The 24,923-nt window shown below is 32.9% G+C and overlaps 1 long non-coding RNA gene across 1 annotated transcript in view; it reads left to right on the forward strand.

The window, feature by feature from the left end:
- The window catches only part of LOC137225820 (uncharacterized), a 221,762-nt gene that overhangs the window by 74,952 nt on the left and 121,887 nt on the right, over positions 1-24,923 (forward strand). Inside the window, exon 2 of the long non-coding RNA XR_010944040.1 lies at positions 8,761-8,812. This is a non-coding gene — a long non-coding RNA (uncharacterized lncRNA). The remainder of the gene's footprint in view (positions 1-8,760; positions 8,813-24,923) is intronic.

The raw sequence follows: 24,923 nt of genomic DNA on the forward strand, positions 1-24,923 counted from the left end.
CCACATTTTACCCCATGAATTGTAATCTACAACATTTCTTGTGAAATATAGATAAAAATCAACCACATTAAAAAAAAGTGGACCTTAGCAATAAGTAAAGGTGAATGGAACTGATCGTGTCAGGATAAAGTAAATAATCCAAGTAAATAATCAAGTAAATACTCCAAACTAGTCCAAGTAAATAAGATAGTCACAAGTTGGGTGTAGTGAACTAGGATGTCAAGTGGCTTAGGCCACTTAATATCTGACAACAGAGCAAGAACAAGTGTAGAGATAGATTACATAAACTGTGTCAAATAAATAGAAGATAACTCACAAGGGGAAAATAGAGAGCTAAGAAAGAAACTAAGACATGAGGATATTTTCAGGAAACTATGGCATAATGGTCTACTACAGGGGTACTTGGCAGTTGTTACTCTGACATCTAATAAGAGCTCTTCTGTTAATATTCCTGGCTCTACACGTCTAATATCCATGGGTATAAATGGTGTTCATTTAACTCAGATGATGTACATATTGCCCATATTATTTAAAAGGTATACATCCCCCTATAGTGCCTTACAAACAACCTGGAATTTAATGGGAAGGGTCTTAGGCCTTCTCACTGCTGACATATTAATACTTACCAAGTGATTGAGTAGGACTCCTAGTGGTAGAATCTCTGCCTCAAGCACAAGGAGCAATATTTGCAGCATGAAGTCTCTGGTATATGCACAGGAGTGATGCTTGTGAAAGTCACTGGGGGAGTGTATATGAAAAAGCAGTTTAACAGATGTAAAAAATAAATCTAACTTTCACACTGTTAAAGATATGATCCCACCACTTTTGATCAAAGTCTCTTTTGAGTCCTATATATAAATAGATTATGAGAGAAAGCTTAGATGAATAAGCCTTTAAAGAGAAGCTTTGACTTGTCAGAAGAGTCACCAGATCTAATGTTCACCTACCTAGTGTGTTTTGAGAGCCTGCTAATGTGTCAGAACTAGCTTAGTCTCCAATATATTAATAAGGTAGGGAGAGGGAGGCTGGTATATGGTATATCATCTTCCACTGCCATATAATCTGTTCACCGTGACTATAAAATGTGGATGATAGCAGGGTTCCTGGTGGGCATTGAAGTATATGTAATGATGAAAGAAAAGACAGTTTAACAACAATTTCAATGAGAAAACATTATTTGAGTATGGCTTTATTAATGATATCAAGAAATCACAGAATTTTTAGGGCATGGTTAACTATCTTCTAAGTTGGATGTGCATGTCATTAAAAATTGAAACTCAATTTACTCTTATTTTTTTCTCTGTGTATTTATTATTTTGTGGAATTGACTTGTTTAGACTTCTGCTAATGAGTAAATATATTCAACAATCTGTTTCTGTGAAGCAACCTGAAAATAAGTCATAGGAACCATGAGTTCTAGGAGAACTATGTCCCTATAATTTATGGCAAGGAATAGCTCTATTTTGCCCTAGATTTCATTTGGAGATGTATCTAGTTAAAGCAATAATTATCCTTCTTTCTTAACTTCAAAGCTGTTGATACTTCTGCACATATGAATGGCTTTCCCATATGGGAAATTTCAGTCTGCCATGGGTCTTGTTTGCACTATTTGTTTACCTTTTCCAAAATGATCAGTTTCTGCTTTGGCTTTTTTTCCCTCTTCAGAATTTTCCATTTTTGTCTCGTTTTTAAAGCAAAATATTGTTTAAATCTAGCAGCCCTATGTCTGATGCTTTGTGTTAATACAGTGCCCCACATATCAATGTTTTCCACATATCAATATTTATGTCAAATTATTTTCTATATGCCATTTAAGCAAAACCTAGTGCATGTAGTGTTCAGATTTTCTTCACTACTCTTATTTTTCATGCCAGTTTGACATTCATTTTTCATTCTATCAGACTGGGCTACTGCACAGAGGGATTTTGAGGAACATGGCCTAGATATCATTCATAAGGAAGAGGCTAGCTATCATACCACTGAAAACACATATAGTTGATGTCAAGAGATATTATAGTTTCTACTGAAATTTACCTCTTCATTGATACGAACTTTACTTACTGGGGAAATTACTTACTTTTTCTTTTCCCCACTGCTACATTTATCGCTTCCTAGCATAGAGAAGTGTTGTGAAGCAATATGTTTAGAAATACAGTTTCATCATATTACTACACAGACTATGCTAGTAAACATTTCCCCAACCTAACACAGTGTCTAATTTTCATTAAAAATATGTTAGCCTTTATTCTCAACAAACCCAGTGCTAAGTACTTTATATATTTTTTGACTTTGACTCTTCACCACAAATCCCAAAAGTACGTAGTGCTGTTTTTCCCATATTATAAATAAGAATCCTGAGGCTTAGAGAGATTAAATAATTTGTCCAAAATTACAGAGCTAGGGAATTTGGGGCAAATATTTAAAACTAAGTCACCAGACCTCAGACACCTTGTTCTTAATCATTGTATTACGCTGAGTTCAGAAATTATAACACTATTTTTATTCGATTCTGTCAACTGCTAATAATGAGTAGTAAATATGTGGGTTCACTTCTTTTTAGGTAAAATAAAAGTTTAATTAAACATTTCTATTATCCTCTGTAAATCTCCCTACCCTCACATAGATATAATCCTCTCTTTCATTTGCTTTAATGTCTTGTGGAAGACTCCTTTGTCTTTGAAACTTCTTTTTTTTAAAAAAAAAAATTTCTACCTGATATTAGTCTTCCTAAGTTTATACTACACAGCGATTTTTTAACAATTAGTATATTATTATTGTTAATTTCATTTAGTTAGTTTTCCAGTAATTTCATATAATATTTTTTTCTTATCAGCTTTATTGAGCTATAATTAGCATAAAATAAAATGCACAACAGTAAAGTATGCAATGTGTGTGTATACATATATATAAGTATTTCTAGTTGAGTAATTGAACAATTCTGTTACTGGCACAAGATGACTAAGTATTCAGTTTAACTTTAGACAATGAAACTACTAAAAGTGTTTCCTGGAATATTATTTTTTTTAATGGCCTTGCAGCCACACCTGATGCTGTTTTTGTGATAGTATTTCCTTAATGACATTACAAAATCAGATTCATATTTTTCATAGGACTTACAACATTGCATCTTTATTGGACTTGTGTAAATTTAGCATTTTCCGTGGTTTTAAATTTGAGTGAACGTGCTGTTTTGAAGAGAGAAATTTCTTATATATTTTCAAATGAAAGCAGTAAATGTCTTAGTAGTTAGAGAGGTTGGTATTTACTTAAGCTATATTCTAGGTCAAATATGTAGCAAGCAATAAAAGGATTTAAAAACAAGGTACATGAGAAAAAAAAGATAAGATGATGTAGAATAGATGGACAATCTTAGATATCATGGTACAGTTCTTAAAGATTAAGAACCAAAATCTTCAACCAAAGATTATAGAAAAGAAAAAATCATGAAGATTAATGAAGATTTCAAAGTAGTACATAAGGGGGGAGAAATGCAAAATTTGGAGAAAGATAGGAGGGAATAGCTAAGCATGCAAATTAATTATATAGACTTATCTAGTCAATATTAATACTATTAATAAAACATGCATTTATGACCTAAGGTTGCAGTTCAATGGAGGGAAAATATATGTATACCAGTAATTTTCCTATAGCCTAATATGAAGCAAATTTTCTAAAATGTAGAAGCTAATATTTCTCCTTTTATTCCTAAGAAGTTTATTATCAAGGATCTCAGAACCTCAGAATGCCTTAAACATAACAGTAGCTCAGATGATTAAATGTAGCTTTGGATTTTGGATGATTATACTCCATTTTAATTAGAACCAAGAACTTACAGTAAAGTTTATATTCCTATGGATGATAATAGATAAAACCCTAACTAAGTTCATCTAATATGATTCTTGTCTAAAGATAGTAAACTTAAAATTTCAGATTAGTTATTTTGACCTATGTTAACCTATCTTTAAAGCCTGTCACATGCATTCATTTGTTTATAACAGCTCTTTTATTTATACTTATAAAACTTCCACCAATGCTTCACAATTCATTTAATATTATTTTGGAATTATAAGCTGACAATGTGCAGAAACTTCTCCATGTAACATTATCACATATGCCGTATACTACGGTGTTGACAAGTTACATTCTTTGACTCTGTTTATGAAGTGTGTTAAAACATAAGGGATATATATATATATATATATATATTTTTTTTTTTTTTTTTTTTTTTTTTTTTTTGCGGTACACGGACCTCTCACTGTTGTGGCCTCTCCCTTTGCGGAGCACAGGCTCCGGACGAGCAGGCTCAGCGGCCATGGCTCACGGGCCCAGCCGCTCCGCGGCATGTGGGATCTTCGCGGACTGGGGCACGAACCCATGTCCCCTGCATCGGCAGGCGGACTCTCAACCACTGCGCCATCAGGGAAGCCCAAGGGGTTATATTTTTATGGTCAACTCAAAAATAAATTTAAAGCTAAAAAATATAGACCATTTGCCATAATCTCATTTTACAGTAGGAAACTAAAGTCCTGAGAAATTAAATGTGCAGGAACTTACACAACTAGTTAGATGATGATCAGGGAGCTGAACGCAGATTTTCCTGCCTCCCAGTCCAGGGCTTATGCCACCATGTACCGCCTGTGCATGTGCACAGAATACAGTGTTCTCTGCAGAACGCCTGGATTCCTGGATTCTTTCTCTTTTTCTCTGTCTCCATCCAACCTGGAAAGGCAGAGCCAGAGAAGAAGATTTGGAATAAATGTTTCCTGCTGAGACCACAACTATCCTGACTTTCAAAAGAGCTAGCAGTTAGTCAACAGCATGAGAAGGAAGGGGTCACAGAGAAATTGGGAACCATAATTGATATTATTCAAAATACTTAGCTTCCTTTGGCCCCTGGATCAGGGAATGAGTCTTACTGTGAATATGGGTGTATAACTCCTACTCATAGGCTTCTGTTCATAATTTTAATTTCATATAATTAGAAATTAGTCATTTGTATAGAACAACATAGTAAAGTGAATCTGAAATTCAGTGGGAGTATTGGTTTTAAAGGGAAGTAACTCCATACCTCAAATACCAGTACATGTGATTGCAGTCCCTGGGAATTATCAGAATTTCCAGATTATGAGTAAAAATGAATGACAAGTACTGACTGCTTCAACCATATTAAATAAGTCTTGAGACATAGATCCTATTCATTTCTCTCAGTACAATTTTTGGAATACAATAGTTGCTCAAGAAATCTGTATATTTACACAAACTGTAAATTTATCCTTTTGTGTTTTATTATTTTAAAATTAACCATTAACATTCCAAGAACTTGTGTAATAATGTTATAATTGAATTCTTCTTTTTAAAATTTGCTGTCTTCTGTTGTTTCAAGTCTCAAAGTTAAATTTATCTGATTATTTTTAAAATCCACATATACTTATAGATACTCCCCAAAGTATTATTTTACCTTTTCCTTCATTTCCCTGTCAAGTACTTACTGTCTAATCCATGGTTTAAAAATTGTTTTTTCTATAAAATAACAGATAGTGAATATTAGGTTTTACAGGCTGTGCATTCTGTTACAATAACGCAACTTGGCCACTGTAATGCAAAAACTGCCATAGATGGTACGTAAATAAAGGAGCCTTATTGCGTTCCAACAAAACTTTATTTATGGAATCTAAAACTTGAATTTCTTATAATTTTCACATGCCATAAATATTATTCCTGTTTTGTTTTTTGTGCCAGCCAGGTTATAACAATGATTTTCAAATGTTTTTTATTTTGACTCCACAATGAAAAAGATATTTTACTTTATGACTAAGTGTACATTTATATCCATATATATAAATATCTATATAGACCTAGATATATATATATATTTATCTGTATGTATTGGTGTAAGAATTTCATCCATATTGTAGTTTGTATAAGTACTTCATTCCTTTTTATGACTGGATAATATTCCATTGCATCAATATACCACATTGTGTTTATATATTCATCAAGAGATGAATATTTGGATAGCTTCCAGCTTTTGGCTATTATTAATAAAGCTGTTATGAACATTCGTGTACATGATTTTTTGTGGCTATATGTTTTCAATTCTCTTGGGTGTATACCTAGGTGTGGAATTGTTAGGTCATAACCCTATGCATAAATTTTTTTAGGAATTATCAAACTGTTCAAAAGTGGCTGTTCCATTTAAAATTCCCACTAGCATATATGAGGGTTCTGATTTCTTCATATTTTAGCAAACATTTGTTATTTCTGACCTTTTGATTAGAGCTATAGTAGTAGGTATAAAATGGCGCTTGTTGTGGTTTTAATTTACATTGCCCTTATAACTAAAGATATTGAGTAACTTTTCATATGCCCATTGTTTATCTTCTTTGGAGAAATGTCTATTCAAATCCTTTGTATATTATCTTTTTATTGTTTTGTTTTAAGAGTACTTTATATACTCTTGATACAAATCCCTCATCAGATATATGACTGGCATATATTTTCTTTCCTTTTGTGGGTTAACTTTATACTTTCTTGACAGTATAATCTAAAGCACATGTTAAAACTTTTTTTGATGTGGTCCAGTTTATCTATTTTGTTCTTTTGTTGTTCTGCTTTTGGTTTCATATCTATGAAATCATTGCCTAACTCAAGGTCACAAAGATCTGCATTTACATTTTCTACAAATTGTATAGTTTTAGATCTCACATTTATGTCTTTGATCTGTTTGATGTGTTTTTGGTAAATGCTGTGAGGTATGGGTCCAAATCCATTCTTTTTGTATGTGGAGATCTGGTTTGCACAGAGACATTTATTAAAAATTCTATGCTTTCCCTTGAATTGTCTTTATACTGTTGTTAAAACTCAGTTGACTATAAATGTAAGGGTCTATATCTGAAATCTCAATTATATTCCATTAATCTATATATCTATCTATATAAAAATACCACATCCTATTGATTACTGTGTGTTTGTAGTAATGTTTTAAAATCAGGAAATGTGAATTCTACAACTTTGTTCTTTTTCAAACTTGCTTTGGCTTCTCAGTGTTCCCAGCAATTCCATACGAATTTTAGGAGCAGTCTGTCAATTTCAGAAAAAAAGGAAGCTTGGACTTTGATATGGATTGTGTTGAATCTGTAGATAAATTTGGGGATTATTGACATCTTAACAAAACTAAGTCTTCAAGTCCATCAATATAGGATGTCTTTCCACTGACTTAGGTCTTCTTTAGTTTCTTTGAACAATGTTTTATAGTTTTCGATGTATAAACCTTGGATACCTTTTATTAAATTTATTTCTGAGAATTTTATTGTTTTTGATTCTACTGTAAATGGAACTGTTTTCTTTTTTCTTTCTTTCTTTTTTTTTTTTTTTTTTTGCGGCCTCTCACTGCTGCGGCCTCTCCCGTTGCGGAGCACAGGCTCCAGACGCGCAGGCCCAGTGGCCATGGCCCACAGGCCCAGCCGCTCCGCGGCATGCAGGATCCTCCCAGACCGGGGCACGAACCCGCGTCCCCTGCATCGGCAGGCGGACTCCCAACCACTGCGCCACCAGGGAAGCCCGAAACTGTTTTCTTAATTTCAGTTTTGATTGTTTATTGCCAATGTAAGAAATACAGTTGATTTTTGTATCTTGATCTTGTATCCTGCAGCCTTGTTAAATTCTTTTATCAAATAGTATTTTCCCGTGGATTACTTAGGATTTACTATATACAAGCTCACGCCATCTTTGAATAGAGTGTTTTAATTTCTTCTGTCCTATCAGGTGCCGTTTATTTCTTTTTTTCTGGCTAATTTCCCTGTCTAGAGCCTTCAGTACAATGTTGAGTAGAAGTGGCAAGAATGGACATATTTGTCTTGTTCTTGATGTTAGGAGGAAATCCTTAAGTCTTTTATCATTAAATATGATGTTAGCTATGGATTTTTCATAAATGTTTTTGTCAGGTTGAAAAGTTCCCTTCTATTCCTGGCTTAGTTTTAGTGTTTTTATCATGAAATTGTGTTGGATTTTGTCAAATACTTTTTATTTCCATCAAATTGAGATGATCATTTGTTGTTTTTTTCCTTCATTCTATTAATATGGTATGTTACATTGATCAATTTTTTAGGTTGAACCAATCTTGAAACTTTTATATACTTGAAGCTCTTTTGGTCATGGTGTTCAATTCATTTATACATTGCTTGATCTGTTTTGGTAGTATTTTGATGAATTTTTTTGTTTTTGTTTATTGGTTTTTTCATTTTTGTTATTTTTTTGTGTCTATAATCCTAAGGGATATTGGTCTGTAATTGTAGTTTTGTTACATCTGTTGTTTTTCTCTGCTTTTGTTATTAGGATAACACCGACCTCATAGCAAGACTTTAGAGTGAGCCTTTATGCAAATCATGAACTTTAGTTAATACTAATGTATCATTATTGGTTCTTCAGTTATAACAAATGTACCATACTATTACAAGATATTAATGATAGGGAAAACTATGTGGTGTAGGGAGGGTGGAGAGCATATCGGATTTCTCTGTACTATCGGGTTACTTTTTCTATAAATCTAAACTGTTCTAAAATAAAGTTTATTAATTAGAAAAAGTCAATTGATCATTGTTGGGAGTACTCCTGAAATTTATATTTTGTTCCGCTGATTTACATATCTATGCTTCACCAATATTACCCTATCCTGATTAGTAGCTTTATAGTAATATTGAAATAAACTAGTGTGTGGGTTCTTAAACTTTCTTCTTTTTCAAAATTGTCTGTCTATTCTAGTTTCTTCACCCTTTGAGAAAAATTGTAGATTCAGCTTGTCAACTTCTGCCAGGTAAGCCTATGGGGTTTTGGGATTTTTTTGAGAGTTTCAGTTTCAATGAAAATAGGAAAAGTTATGTTTATTTTTTTTACCAAAGTTATGTATACATTATCAGCATGAAGTTTTGAAAAAGTATTGACATTCATTCATTTACAGATGCCACACAAATTTACCTACCTATCTAATAAACAGTATAGATAAAACTCAGAATTTTAGTATATGCGTATTTCTCTTTGCTTGATGCACACAGTAAATACTTTATGAATGGGTAGAGTGGAACAGTTGTTTAATCATTGCTCAACTACATACATTTGTATTTGAAATAGTATGTTATTGCATCCTTTTCGGAAGCAATTGTGGCCAGCTGCAACCAATTTGTCTGTTAGTACAATAGAAATAGAAATGAATAACGTTTTCAGCTAGCTAAATTAATGTGCCAAAGTCCATCCTTACACACACACACACTCACAGGCATACACAGCTCAAATACAAAACGCAGATGTCAAGGATTAAACATGTAGATATTATATGTGATAATGATTGTTCATACTTCGGAAGTAAAGAAGACCAATTTGCAGTCAAGTACAAGTTCTTCCTGAATAATCAAAATGCTGATGTGATCTGGTAGCTGAACAATTACTTTATTCCTGTCTTTAAATTTTTATTCTGCTTTTGTTGAATGAAGTATGAATCAGTCATTGGGAAATTTGCATCACTACAGCTTTTTAGTTAGTTTTAATCCCAGTTCTTAATTGACTATATTTCTAACATTGATGCTTATAACAGTTTATATCTATTGGGACCTGACTAGTCAAAACCAGTTCTTAAAGTTTTACCAATGAAGGAATACAAAATTTGGGGTGCATACTCCAAATATAAGATAGCAGTTGAAAATAGGAAACCTAAAAGCTTAGTCAAGGTCATCTCAAAAATCCTTATACTCTAGTGTTCCTTTATAATTGGCAGTTACATAAAATTTTCATTGCCTAAATTATTTCTGTGGAGAAATGTATCTTTAAGATAAATTTATCTTAAGAATGTATTTGATATGTAAAGTTAAAGTAGACTGCCAAATACTTATGAAGTTCCCAGTGAATGAATATAATTTTGGGGGATTGTTATTCTTTACAATGAAAATAAAATATTTAGATATTACTTGGAATCTTTCAGATGCAGGGTCTATAAAGTTTCATAGATGAAGGAATGTGAGTGACAGACACATTTACTTTTTGAGATCCAATTTATGTAGACTAAATTGCACAGACATTATATATTCACAGGAACCTATCAAGACACATAATATTTCCATTATCCAAAAGAGTCCTTTCTGTGCCTTTCCTGTCAATCTGAACCTCACTCACCATAGGCAAATAATATTCTTTTTTCACTCACCAAAGATTATGTTTGCCAGATCAAGAACTGTACATCAATGAAATGTTATATCATGTATTCTTTGGTGTCTGGATTTTTTCTCTCAGCATAATTTTTAAAGAGATTCTTTCAAGTTGTATGTATTGGTCTATTTTTTTTAATGCTAAACAGTATTCCATTACATATATTATACCACAGTTTTTTTATACATCCTCCAGTTAATGAAAATCTGAGCTTTTCTTTTTTCAAGTTTTAGGCTTCTGTGAAACTTTTTGTACAAGTCTTTTCATTAGCTTGTGTTTTCATTTCTCTTGTGCAAATACTTAGATATGTAATGGTTAGATAGAGTATAGGTAAATGTTTAACATTATAAAAGACTTGCAAACCATTTTCTAAACTGGTGATACCATTTTGCAATCCACCAGCAGCATATAAAAATTCTTATTGCTACCAATCCTCACCAGGTTTTGATGTTGTTGTTAAATGTCATTTTTGCCTTTCTACTATGTATGTAGAGCTCAGGACCTCAGCTAGGCTGAGAGAGAGAGAGAGAGAGAGAGAGAAAGAGAGAGAGAGAGAGAGAGGAGTTCTCAGGTGCTGGAGTAGCCCATTAAAGCAACAAGCCAAAAGAATCACGCCTTTACTCGCTGTGTTTTTAGCCACAGGCTAAAACCAGAGAAAGCACCCTGACTCTCCCTGTTACATTTCCCTACCTGAAACTGCCCACTGCCTGAGGGTCCCGCAGCTCAGCATAGATGTGGAGATTTTCTCACTATTGAGGGAGCCAGAACAAAAGGCTCTGGTAGTTTTATGGACTCTGAGGAGGAGGGGTGAGGAGGACAAAGGGGAAGGGCTAGGAGTAGAAAACACTGGGTTCTGAGTCAGAGCAGAGAAAAGTGTCTTCTCAGTTTCCCCTGGTCTCCCTGCTGTCCCCACCACCCCCACCATAAGTAGGTCTCAGCAGATGTACCTGAGGAAGACCTCTGTCCAAGACATCAGATAAAGAGATCTAGGAATGAGGGCACCAGGGCTAGGAATGCAAATATATGGAGAGCATGACTTACCGGAGGGATTTGAGTCCTTGCCTGCTTCTCCCTTCATAAACTGCGATGCATGGGCTGTACACCAAGTCTGATGTGGGGAAGGCAGCTTTCCCCCTGAGGCCTGGCAGATAAAGCCTTTGTAACTGCCTATGCTCAGACCTGGAAAATCTTTTAACCAGGAGCCAGACTCTGGACCTAATGGTATCACACTGATGTATTCATTTGCATTTCTCTCATGACTAATAATGTTGAGTATGATTTCCTGTCTTTACTGACTATTTCTTCTTTTATAAACTGTCTCTTTGAAGATCTTGCCCATTTTTTTTGTTTGTTTTTGCGGTACGCGGGCCTCTCACTGTTGTGTCCTTTCCCGTTGCGGAGCACAGGCTCCGGACGCGCAGGCTCAGCAGCCATGGCTCACGGGCCCAGCCGCTCCGCGGCATGTGGGATCTTCCCGGACCGGGGCACGAACCCGTGTCCCCTGCATCGGCAGGCGGACTCTCAACCACTGTGCCACCAGGGAAACCCCTTGCCCATTTTTAATTGAATTAATCTTTTAACTTTATTATTGAGTTGTAGGTAGGAGTTCTTTACATATGAAAAGTACAAGTTCTTATCAAATATACGCATTGTGAATACTACATGGTCTATGCTTTTCCTATTCATATTCTTAATGGTATCTCTTTCTCTTGAGGAGATAGAATTTGACAAAACTTTGTGGCTTCTCTTTCTGTATTCTACTATGAAATATTTGCCTCTTCTTTAATATTTATAGTGTATCTTTTGAAAATAATAAATAGCTGCATCTTGGTTTTTTTAATCCAATTGACATATAATCCAGTTGCAGTCAGTTTCAAATGCCATTTTAATAGATACTTTCTCTTTACCTCATCTGATTTGAGTTCCTTTTTTCTCTCTTTTCTTTCCACTTTGGAATTGAGTAGTTTTAAAATATCTATTGGTTTTTTAGGTATCGCTTTTTCTTTAGTGATTGCAATTTATATACTAATCTTACACAATATCTCATGAATTAGTATTATACAATTTAGTTTATAATATAAGAATAATACCACAATATAAATCCATTTAGTCTTGTTATATTTTTTGTGCTTTTGCTGCTTATAACTCTGTTTATATACAAACTCTTAATTATCCTGTGATTATCTTTGCTTTCAACTTTCAATTCTTTTAAAGAAATAAGAAAAAAATAAAAGAATTTTTAAAATATTCATCTACATATTTACTATTTCCAGAATATTTTTTTCTTTCTAGTGGTTTTCAGTTTCCACTGGGTGTCATCTTACCTTTGCTTGAGGGATAGCTTTTAATGTTTCTTGTAGTCCATAACTATTACTGTCAAATTCTCTGAGTTTTAATTTATTTTCAGATGCCTTTATTTTGTCTTTATTTTTAACAAACATTTTCACCTGGTAATGAATTATAGTCTGGCAGATTTCTCTTTCAGCACTGTAAGGATGCTGTTCCATTGTGTTCTCTCAGGCATCAAATCATGCACTGCTTGCTTTCCAACATGCGAAAAAAGTTTCTTCCTCTAATTTATCCAGTTTTATGGTTTTACACAAGAGTTTAGTCTGATAAGAGATACTGTACATTGTTGTGGTCAAATGCCTAAATTTGGCCTTACTGACAGCAAATATTAGACTTTCTTTGAGTGGATTCATTTTTCTTTCTATCAATGAAAAATCTAGTACATATAACACTATGCTTGGCTTACTAGTAATATTGGAACAATGTTGTCAAATGTATTTCTCCTGCCTATCTCAACCATATAATTGTATTTTGTTCTATACTTCTCAATATTGGACAGTTATAATCTTTGATAATTATTAGTTACTGGAGAAGAACAGTTATGTTTTGTGAGTATTGTTCAATTGTCATCACCAATAGAATGATATTCAGATGTGTTCTTTCTGGAAAACTTTATAAGTAATAAAAGCAACATGCCTAGGTGATTTAACTTTTTCTAGAGTAATTGCTTTTTGGCATCATTATTGTGGGATAATATGTTATTATACTGTCAGTACAATAGGTGTTGCTTCCAGGTGTATTAGCAAATGCTTCAGTTAAACTTGTGGTAACTAGTTCCTGATCATTTTGAAAAAAATAAAAATTAATAAATATATTTCTTAATGTTCTGAAAATTATGATCTAGAGCTCAACTAAGTTAATACTACTTCTTTGAATATTAAAAATTCCTCTGAGTTTTGTTGGCCTGTAGAACATTTGCTGACTACATATTGAGTAAGACCTATGGAAGTAATATTCTGGAGTTGAAAATGATCAGTTCTTTACACTCTGAAAGAAATCTTCCAGAGATCAGAGCAGCTGTTGCCATAGTAATAATATTTTAGATATTGTTTATTTTCAAGAGAAATGTTATTGGAGATTTATATGAGCTAAATAATTGATGGGCTTGATTGTGTCAGTTTCCCCAGGATATTATAGACTTATTTGCATTCTTAATTTCCAATCACACAGCATACTCCTTTTAATACTGAACTGTTCACAATTCCCTAAAATTGTCTAATTCTTTCAAATCTGTGAAATTTGTCCTATTAATACATCTCTTTGGAATTACCCCAACTACTTACTACTGTTATATACCAATGGACCTTTCAAGGCTTAACTCAAGTATTACTCCCTCTGTGGAGTGTTCCAGTCTCTGAAGTAGAGTTGACCAGTCCTTACTTTTTGCCATAAAAGCAATTATGACGTGCTCATGATTTTTAAAATATTTTTCTATTTCTCTTTAAAGACATAAAGTTTGAGGGGTCTGGAAAAAAAGAATCTATGTAAAATTTTTTTGTGTGTGTGTGTGGTACGTGGGCCTTATGTAAAATAATTTAAGTGCTGGGGTCTGTGTAAGTATTCAGTTTCTAGCTATTACCTTGCCAACTTACTATAACTCTGCAAGTCTCAGTTCCCTCATCTGAAAATGAACACTAACTTCCATGACTTCTTTTGGAGTTGTTGGTAAGATAACCTGACCTAAAGAAAATAAAGCACCTAAATAAATAGTAGGAATACAACCCACGGTAAATGTCATTGCAATGTTTCAGAAACACACTAGGTGTCCCTACTTTCCAACACAGATTTTTCCAAAGTGCAATTAAGCAGACTCTAACATTTACCTCAATAATTAGTCAAAAAAAAAAAAATACTCAAAAGATATTTAAGAGACATTTGATTACATCTGCAGTGACCAAAATAAAGCATTCAGTCTTCATGAGCTGTTGCTGGATTGTCAAATATAAATTATTTCAAACAAACAGGGCTCAGATTGCAACTCTAAACATCAATCATTTTGTCATGATTTCTGAATATATCCAACAATTGATTCAAGGAACAAGGTGAAATACTGCTAATGCAAACATATAAATAAGGTTGGGAAAACAATCATCATGGAAATTTAATTGCATTTTCACATTTATTTATAAAATATTTCAAAACTTATTATGTGAGATTATTTTTAAGTAATTCTGTTCCATAAATGTTGCCATAATTACAATTATTAAAGAAATAATTGAGGAAACTGGATTTAGGTTAGTTACTTATGCTAAGTTAAGAAAAACTGTCATACTTGTTGAATGATGAGCAGGAAAAAGAGAAAACAGTCCTACTCTTTAAAGAAACTTCCTAAATAAAATTTTACCTCAATGTACATATAAATGTCACTTTGATTTATAAAATTGTTTAATGCTTCTTGGAAAGTAACGGGACTAATGCTTTTTTTAAGTGAAGCAAAAGATCTATTAAGTAAATATTAGTGTTATTATATGAGGGTTTGGACTGATTGATATTTACTTTATTTAAAAACCAATGTTAATTTTCTAAAGACACAAAAACATAATACATCTTTTTCACTTTGAAAGCAGAGTTATCACATTTAATTATTTTGTGAGTTATCACATTTAATTATTAGGTTCATAATGAAAAGCAAAAGATAAAGCTCAATTACAAGCAAGATTTTTCCCCCAAGTAGAGATCTTCATTGGCAAACATTCCTTTGGAGTAAAATGGTAGACACTGTCTACTGAGTTATACCAAAGCACAGTTCAGAGGATAGTTACAGCACTTTTGGCTTGAATAGATTATTTTAGACTGCTTCCTTCGTCTCAAGTGAATGTGATTAACAAGATGAAAGACAACAACACTAAACATTGTTTAAAGGGCTTTAAAAGTCAATAGTGAGAACAAATTAACTGATTATATAAAGTAGCTAATTTCTGCCACCATAAGAATCACTCCCCTTAAGTGGGATCTATTGATTTATCAGGTATGTATTTGGAGATTATCTTTAAAAGTAGATTAGAGGAAGTAATTGAGTAAATTTGAGCTATTTTTGGGAAAATATATTATTATTAATAATCTCCTTATAGATTTATTTTTAGGCTTACTTTTCTTATAATTTAACTAATGAGCAGAAGGATATGTAATTTAGAGCAATAATTTTTAGTCAGAATGTATTTCCTAATCTCTCAAGTCATGTTTTCTCAAGTGGATTTCTTAAATAGCTAAAATATGTATAAAATCAAAGACATTGTAAAAGATCTGGGCATAGTTAAAAATAATCAGTGCACTTTCTTAAGTCCAAGTATTGATTCTAGCTGTTTACCAGGACAGGATCATTTTTTTGTTCTGTTCTTACAATTCCATCTCAGGGCCCTGGGTAGAATACCATTTCTCACAATGATTATACTGATTTATTTCCCCCACATTCCACTTTGTGTATTTGACAAAACTGACAGCGTACAAGTATAAATGAATATAATCAAAATTGTCCTAATAAATATGGTCCTCAGAAATTTTTCACCATGTATGACATTATTATATTGATTCTTAATTACATTAATATTATCTCTAGTAATGTTACCTTTGCTGCTATTTAACTTATCCTTGAATATTTTGATTCCCTGGTGGAGAATGTAGCTTAGCTCACTCCGCGTCTGTAACAGATGATGTCATTGCTCTGCCAGTAGCCCCTTGGACGTCTTTACCATTTCATGTCCACAGGCTCTTGGTATGCTTTCATTCTCAATAGCTAGCACTTGTATCTCTTTTTCAGAGGGCTTCCCTCAAACTGGCAGAACTCAGATATGGAGTATGGGAATTGCTTGAACAATTACTCTCTCCAGGGAGCTGCCCTGAACCAATGACCTGTGGGTGTGGGAATATAAATATTTCTGCTCTCCTCTCTCAAACAAGGCAATGATGTGGCCCTGCCACTGACTCTAAAACTCCTTTATGAGACCGAGTCAAAATCATCCACTGGGATATCTGACTTGATGTTTTATCTTTGCTTGGCTTTCTTCCTTTCTTTGTCTCACCCGTTTATCCCTATTAGATTTTCCTGTAAATAAATCACTTTCACACAAAACTTTCAGGTCTGATTCTATGGAACATAATTTAAAGCAATATCCAATTCCTACTTTCTTCTCCTTTTGTTGATTTTACTAACAGAGTTTGTAAAAGCTAAATACTCAATTTCCCTACCTTCCTTATAACTCAGCTAACCTAGAGACTCTGAGAATCCTGGCCCTGACTTCATCGAGCCTCTGAAATAAAGGAAGCAGCAACCTAACTATAGTTCTTGTTATATGAGACAAATAAACTTTCATTTATGTAATTTTAGCTGTATATTCCAATATTTCCTAATAGATTATGGTTTTTAGAGGAAAGGCACCATATTTTCTACCTCTTTAGATCTTTTTATTGCTCTCTGTAATGTAAAAAAAGTTATCATGTGTGTATAGAGAGAATATTATGTACAATTTTTATATATTGTATGTTGATAATTTAAAAGACACTCATATATTATAAAAATTATTTGTTGACTTTATACATGTATAATTTTTTTTCCCTTCTCATCAGAATATAGCTCAATGAGGGCAAGGAAATAGATTTCCATCAATTTATCCCTAATGCCTAGAAAAATGTCGAATGCATAGAATAAGTTCAATAAAAAACTTGCATAATTAACTTAATTAAAAATAAAATGTATGCAAAAACAATGTAAATGATACAGTATTTTTAGGGTTTTTAAGGTAACATTGCATTTACTGTTTTGTTCCTCAAAGAAAACTTAGAAAATATATTGATAGTTTATTATATCAAATATGTTGTCAATATATTTTATGGATGCTACAATATCTGTTGTAGTGGTTAGATAAGGATATAGGTGAATAGACAGATATAAGAATGAATAAAAAACAATAATTTTGACTGCAGTTTTATAAAGGATTAATTCTGAGTTCATGAAAAGCATGTATATTATATTTTAGTTCAAAATTCAAGTTTTCTTTTTTTTACCTTTCATGAACTGGTTGGATAACAAGCAGCAAATGAGTAGCAATGTGGCAGATAAATGAATGTGCCCTGGACCCAAATCAGAGAATCTCAGTTTACCACTCATTAGTTACATACCTTGAATATATTTTCAGGCTCTTATAAAGTAAGGGTAAGCATGACCTTACAAAGCTGCATTGTCATCCAACAGTATCTATTCCATGTTACCCATGCCATATTACTACCAGTTACACTACCAATGGATATTTATAAGACATCCGCTATTAGATTGAACAATATGAATTTACTGTTTTTATAATTTTGAAAACCTGGCAGAATATTGGCAATTTACAGTTCAACCTAATTTAGATGAGAGATATTTTAGAGGATATAAAAATTAACAAGACTCTGCCCTGCTGTCAACTTTCTATTAAAGGACCTGGTGAGCAAATGTGATTTTATGTAAAGTGACCTAAATGGTAAAGTAAATCACACAGTTGACTCAAGTTTGTTTACAGTCACTTATTACTGTTGAAGCTGGCTTACAGTATATACTGCTCAATGCCACAATGTAGGACCTGGTCCTATTTTTATTATTTATGTAATTGATATCTTTCCTCTAGTTTGGTGATTTTAGATTAGTGTTTGTTCATATGCTCTTATGCATGTGTTAAATGTGCCTACCTCTAACACAAAATATGTTGACCACTTAGTTTTTATAATAATCTTATGACAACTGTGGAAATTGATCAATTAAGCCCTATGTCTTAGAACCAACAGGTGACCAAAAGGTCTTTGGAATGAATTGGAGACTCTAGGTCACATCTTTACCCCATTACTAACCTAATGAAATGCACTGTCTTTCCTTAATCAAATGAAAATTTCTTTGAGGCATTTTTAGTCATAATTTCAACTAACTTCATAATTTCAATATATTGCTATTTAATTGCTTTAAGATACTTTATCAAATGAACTAATTCAGCAGGAAACACATCCTTGAGAGAACACATTGTCCATGACTTACTGAATATTCTCTGACCTAACACGGCTAAATTATCAGTGAATTTTTTTAGTCAAAAAATCCTTACATTTGTATTTTAGTTATATCAAATATCTAAAATAATGCATATGTACCATACATGATTAATTCATAAGAGCTAAAGGGAATAAAAAAATCCCTTTTAAGTTCCCTTGTGGAAAGGGCAGTTGCCAGTTTAATTACCTTTTATTTTTTTACATTCACAAACTAGATCCATAAGATTAGACAATCTTTATTACAATGGTTCAACTGAGCTTTATATTTATATCAGCTTCTAGAATCAGGCAAAATTAGTGCTGGAAGAGAACTTAAAGGTCATGTACTCCAAACAGGTAAGGAATTAGTTCTGTGAGGTTATGACTAATCAAAGACTGCATGGTTATTTAAAGGTAGACACAATATTTGAATACAGGGGAATGAGTAAGAGAGAATAGTCAAAGAAGAGGAAGTGTCGGGCTATAAATTCCAGAAAGAGGAGTCAGGAGGCAAAGATGATTTTTTAAAAGAATGAAGAGCTAGCTTTTTAGATGTGTTTGAATTTTAAATGGAAATGCCCAGCAGGCAATGAAGGGATACAGGATTGAAATTTAAAGTAGAGAGATTAGAGTTTGAGATGTGGATTTTAGGATCAATTTCAGAGAGGTGATTGTTAAGCACTAAACTCTGTGAATTCTCTGGGGAGGGTTAAGACTGAAGACTAAAATTTGAAATTAGAGTGTATAAGGGGTGAAAGAATGGAAAGATATAAAGTGATTCAGGGGACTTTCTCTCATCTGTATCTCTCTTGACTATTTATTCAATTGCTCCTTGTATTCCGGTTCATTGCCAACACTATTTGAAGATTATTAAGAATCTGCCATCTTAAATACAAAGAAGAAATTATGCACCATCTCTCTCTCCAACATGCTTACATAAGCCTGTCTCTACCCATTGTTTCACAAACACCTTTCTTGAAAGGTTATGTATTCACTGTCTCCATTCCCTTCTTTCCCATTTTTTTCCAACTCATACAATCTGGCTTTAGTTCCCACTGCTCTACTCACTCAGCTTAGTAAGGTCATCCATCCATGGCCCCTTATAGTAAGAACAACGGACTTGTTACTTCAGTACTTATTGTGCTTGACTTCTTGGAATAAAGTGATTATGTTAACCACTTTCTCCCATAATATTATCTTTCTTAGGCACTATGTCAACCTCTTTGTCCTATCTTTTTCAGTCACCATTTTACTGATTTTTCTCCCTCTTCCATAAGTTTTAGTGTTCCCTGAATTCTGTAAGAGTTGTACCTCATTTCTTACCCAAGAACCATACATTGATAATTTTACTCACAATCTTTTGTTTAAATGAGTTAACATCCATGGGGGCATTTAGAACAATGCCTAATACAGAGTAAGTGCTATACAGTTTAAAAAAATTATCACCTGTGTGTTAATCACAAACTATATGTCTGTTTTCCTTGGGATTTTGTACTTGAGCAAACTCAAGTTTCCAACAATGGAAAAGCCCTACAAATTACACTTAGAAAAGGTGGAAGCCCCAAGTATACTGCATTAAACCCACAGGCAAGTCACTTGACACTTAAGACACAACATGCTTAAAACTGTCCTGAGTGCCAAGCCCATTCCCTCAGCCTGTTCTCTATGGAATGCTGATATCTATGTGTAGACACTTAGGCTATGTGTAATTACATGGCCTTTTGCATTGTGAAGTGCTTACAAAATAAAATAAACTTCCTATAAATTTGTAAATACGGCTCACATTATGAATGCTTCAGCTGAAGTTGATATATTAAAGGTAATTGCCATTTTCCAAATCAAGCCATGAATATCCGTATAAAAACAATAGTGTGTAAAGTGTAGAGAATGAAGAGCAAATATAAATTTAGAATGTAGTATTTTTCATTTGCTTGTGTGTGGTTGAGGAGAGCAATATACATTTACATTTATCAGGATTATTATTGTCATATTCAAGTCAGTGTTGATATTTTTCTCTTTCACAATAACATAACCCAAAGGAGAAGATGTTTCAAGTTGAAAACCAGTTGTATCTCCATACATGTCTATTTCTGCCACTGTATAGTAAAGTCCCAAAGAGGCTTTAAAGTGTTTGGGGCACTCAATAAGTTTCTGTTGTGTTAAGAAGAACTAGAAATTACAACATTATGGATATAAAAGAGAAATAACTTCTGGAAGGGTAGTCAGTGATTCAAAGCACAAAGACAATTAGGAAGTAATCAGTGACCTTTAAATTAAATGGTGGGATAATGGAATTAGAGTAGGATACATGAAAGGATAATAGTATGAAATTATGCTGAAGAGAGGGTATGATTAGGATAGGTATGATATTAATCATGATAGGCTAGGTAATACAAAAAATAATAAAACTGTATGACTTCTTACATCAAAGGTTGAATTCCTTCTTATAGTTGGCAGAGTTTTGCTACACACAGTCACTAAGGAATCTAGCTGACATAGCTTCACCCATTTTGTAGCTGCAGTATACCTTGCATTTTTACATTGGAATATTGTAATATACAGTCTCCTTAATACTGGTAGCAGGAGAAGAAAGCTGAGGGACCACACGTGGACTTTTTCTGCATCACTTTGGAAGGTTTTAGACTCAGATCACTAGTCAGAACTAGTTGTGTGGATCTGCCTCACCAAGTGTTGGTCTGGGAAATCACGAGCTGCTAACAGAATATTTGGTGAGAACTACTGTGATTTCCATGGTACTGAATTGCAGAGAAACTTAACATAGTTAAATTCAGTTTTACCCTCTGACAAGATATCGCAAATCCAAAATAAAAATAGTTAAAAAAATATGTTACAATGGCTAAAGAGAGACAGATTACATACAATATACAAGATTTGACTAAATTTTTGGCCTAGCCACTGCTTGCTATTTACTCTTTTCTTTACTCTTTTATTATTTTTTCCTTTCCTTTTCTTTTCTTTTTTTTCTTCCCTTCAGTTTTTATTCATCTCTTCAATTTCTGGCTGCTCCAATCATAACAGTTTACTGTCATGACAATCCTGATTTTCTACTTTTTTTTTAAAACACTTTGTCCTCTGTTCAGTAATGAACCACTTCCTTCTTAGGACAAGACTAGCTTTCAATTACCCTTCTGATAAAAAACTTCTTAAACTTAAAAAATTTTTTTTCCTTTATAAACAACCTCAGTAAGCAGCCCCAAGTAGACTATAAGTAAATGCAAAAAATAAGAAATCAATATCTTGCTGGAAATAGCAGGATCAGACTACACAGAAACACTCTTCATTAGATTTTTAATTCGATGTGTTAATTTGATCTGGGTCTACATTCAGTCATGCCTATTATATGATATACTCTTTTTAAACTCTGGGAAATTGATATGAAATAGTAAGATTGCTTCAAAAATCTTGCTTTTATGTTATTCCAGTTTCCTAAGACAATAAACTTATTATCCATTTTAAAAATCATTCTTGTTTTTTTTGTTTGTTCTTTTGCTTTGTTTTGATACAAACCCAAGTCAGCAAAAACAAACAAGAAGCATTCAGAGTATTATTTATATTTTAAAAACACACAGAGAAATGGAATTCAAAGAAAAAAAGTAAAAAAATAAACAGTATGTAATCACTCATAAAACGGTTGCCTCTGTGTAAGAAAGATAGGAGGAAAATATGATTGAAGATTAGGGTTTAACTCAATCTTTATTTTCTATAGTAAAGAGATGGGATATGATTTTGATAAAATTATATTTGTTACTTCTAAGTAGTATATACATACTTTTTAAAACTGAAGTATAGTTGATCTACAGGGTTTCAGGTGTACAGCAAAGTGATTCAGTTATATATATATATATTTTTTTTCTTTCTCAGATTCTTTCCATTATAGGTTATTACAAGATATTGAGTATAGTTCCCTGTACTATAAAGTAGGTCCTTGTTGCTTATCTATTTTATATATAGTAGTGTGTATCTGTTAATCCCAAATTCAGTATATACATACATTTTTATCATTATGTTTTCATTTGTGTTTTATAGTGTAGTTTAAAAATAGCAAATATAATTTTTAAAAGAACTTTCAGTACTTTAACCTATCACTAACTCTTCTTGTCAAGTAATGTTCTTTACAACTTTGAAAGGATAGTCTATTTTAGGTAATTTGTTAAAGTAATAAAACCAAGTCTTAACTCAGACTATGAATGGTTGACAAGAGATTCTGGAAAAGTTGATTTTGAAAAGTGAGATAATGCAAATCATGCACATTTGGTTTATTACATTTTCCTCTTACCTTATGCAAAATAATTTAAATCTATGGCAATATAATGTACATAAATAATATAACAACAGGGGCTTCATTATTCTCTAGAGAATGTATTCATATAACCACTTTAAAAATACTTCTCATGCTTTATTTGCATATATGAGATGTTTTAAAATATTATAACCAAGTTTAAAAGATCATGTAGAATATTTGATAAGCCACCAATTTTCCCACTTTAAAATATTTATCCAAACAGCTAAGAGAGGGACTATTTACTGTCCTTTTAAGTAAAATTTGGTGTACTGTCCTGAGAATTCAATGGATCTAGTTGTTAAATTCTCATTCTCTTGTAGAACAAAATAACATTTACGTATAAGATATTAGATGAGTCATGTTTTGGCAAAGTCACAGGTTTTCCATTTGGTTTTACACATATTAGAAAGCAAAAACACTTTTTTGTTGTTATTGGTTTGATTGGTTGACTTTTGCAAATTTCAGAGACAATTGGAAGGGAAAGATACCATGAGAATTAAGTTACAATAAAATCAGTATAATAGAAATTAGGAATGAAAGGGAACCCCAGATGTCACTATTTCATTCTCTTATTCAGTAGAATATTTTTCACAACTTTCCTAACAAGTGGTAATTCATTTGTTTTCAGCCCTTCCAGAAACAAAATAAGCGTAATATTCCTATGAAACAGAGTATTTGTTCAATGCATCCATATGTCACAAAGCACTTGTAGTCAGCAAAATATGCCTTCTCTAAATTTCCATTTATTGATCCAACCAAATCTTGAAATTAGTTGTGCAAGAAACAACCCATGATTTTGTATGGAGCAGCTTAATATCTACCATTGAGAACCATCTGGCCAAATTTATGAAGTGCTTAATCTAAATGATTCTTAAGTTTACCCCTTAAGTTTACCCCTTTACCTCAGTCATATCAAGACTCTAGAATCTAATGCTGAGCATTATATGTTTGAACAAGGGAAGGTAGAAGAATGTGAGTGTCATTAATCTACTGGAAATTGCTTTCCTAGCATGCTTGGGAAAAGTTAACTGCTGAGGCTGGTCATCCCATGCCAAGTTTCTTCCACACTAGAGGATCTTCTCTGGAATCCCCCTCCACTTCCCAGATATGATACCAACCAGTAGGGTGCAGGTCCTCATTGCTCCAAGACTCACAAATTTCTCTCTCTCTCACCTATTTCCCCCAAATTATTGGATGAGAAAGTGTTGTTAGACCCCATGATTTTCCAAGACCATTTTCTCTTTCTTTTTCTTTTTTGCAAACCCTCTAATGTCACCCAAGCGTTTAAGATTTTGTAATACAAAAGCTAGAAAAATAGAGAAATCTACTTGTGCTTTCTGCCCATCCACATACTTCCTCTAAGGTTATAAGAAACATTGAATTTGTGGAAATTTAAGAGAAGAGTCATGGAGGAATAAAAGCAAAAACCATAAATCAGTATCCCAATTTAGTATCAGCTACATGAACAATCCATGTACTATATACTCTCTGTTCCTAACATGTAAAGATATCACTCATATCTACTCCACAGTGCTTTTCTTTTACCACCTTAGATATTTCAGCATATGATGTAATTTTCTGTTCTCCTACTTCCTAATTTATATTCTGATACATTCCCATGAGTCAATATCCAGTTTTAAAAGAGGCCTCCTCCCTGAACATAACCCTCCTGATAAGATGTGACAGTGGAACATTACAGAGGGCTAGATGCCACATTTGTGCATGATTGTACTGTCATAATGACACAAATTTTTTTCTTAAGTTTCTCATCACTAAAACCAAATAATCTCTTTCTATATTAACAAATTCTAGGACTTATATTCAATAATCTATACATGTACTGTTGTGTGTGTGTAAGTGTATTTTAAGCATGAAACTTTCCATTTATCTCTATTAAATTCATTGGTATTTTGTTATTCATTTTAATATCTCAGTATTAATATTTTAGAAAGTAGTAGAAGAGACTTCTTCTAGTTTATCACACCTCGTGTTGTTCTCATGTAACAAAAATTCACCAATTTGGGCTCACTATTTTCTGAATAATTTTTCCATTAATGTATCAGAAAAGAGTCTGTCAAAATTAGTT

This window comes from Pseudorca crassidens, chromosome 6, assembly GCF_039906515.1.
Source record: "Pseudorca crassidens isolate mPseCra1 chromosome 6, mPseCra1.hap1, whole genome shotgun sequence".
Classification (NCBI taxonomy): Eukaryota; Metazoa; Chordata; class Mammalia; order Artiodactyla; family Delphinidae; genus Pseudorca; species Pseudorca crassidens.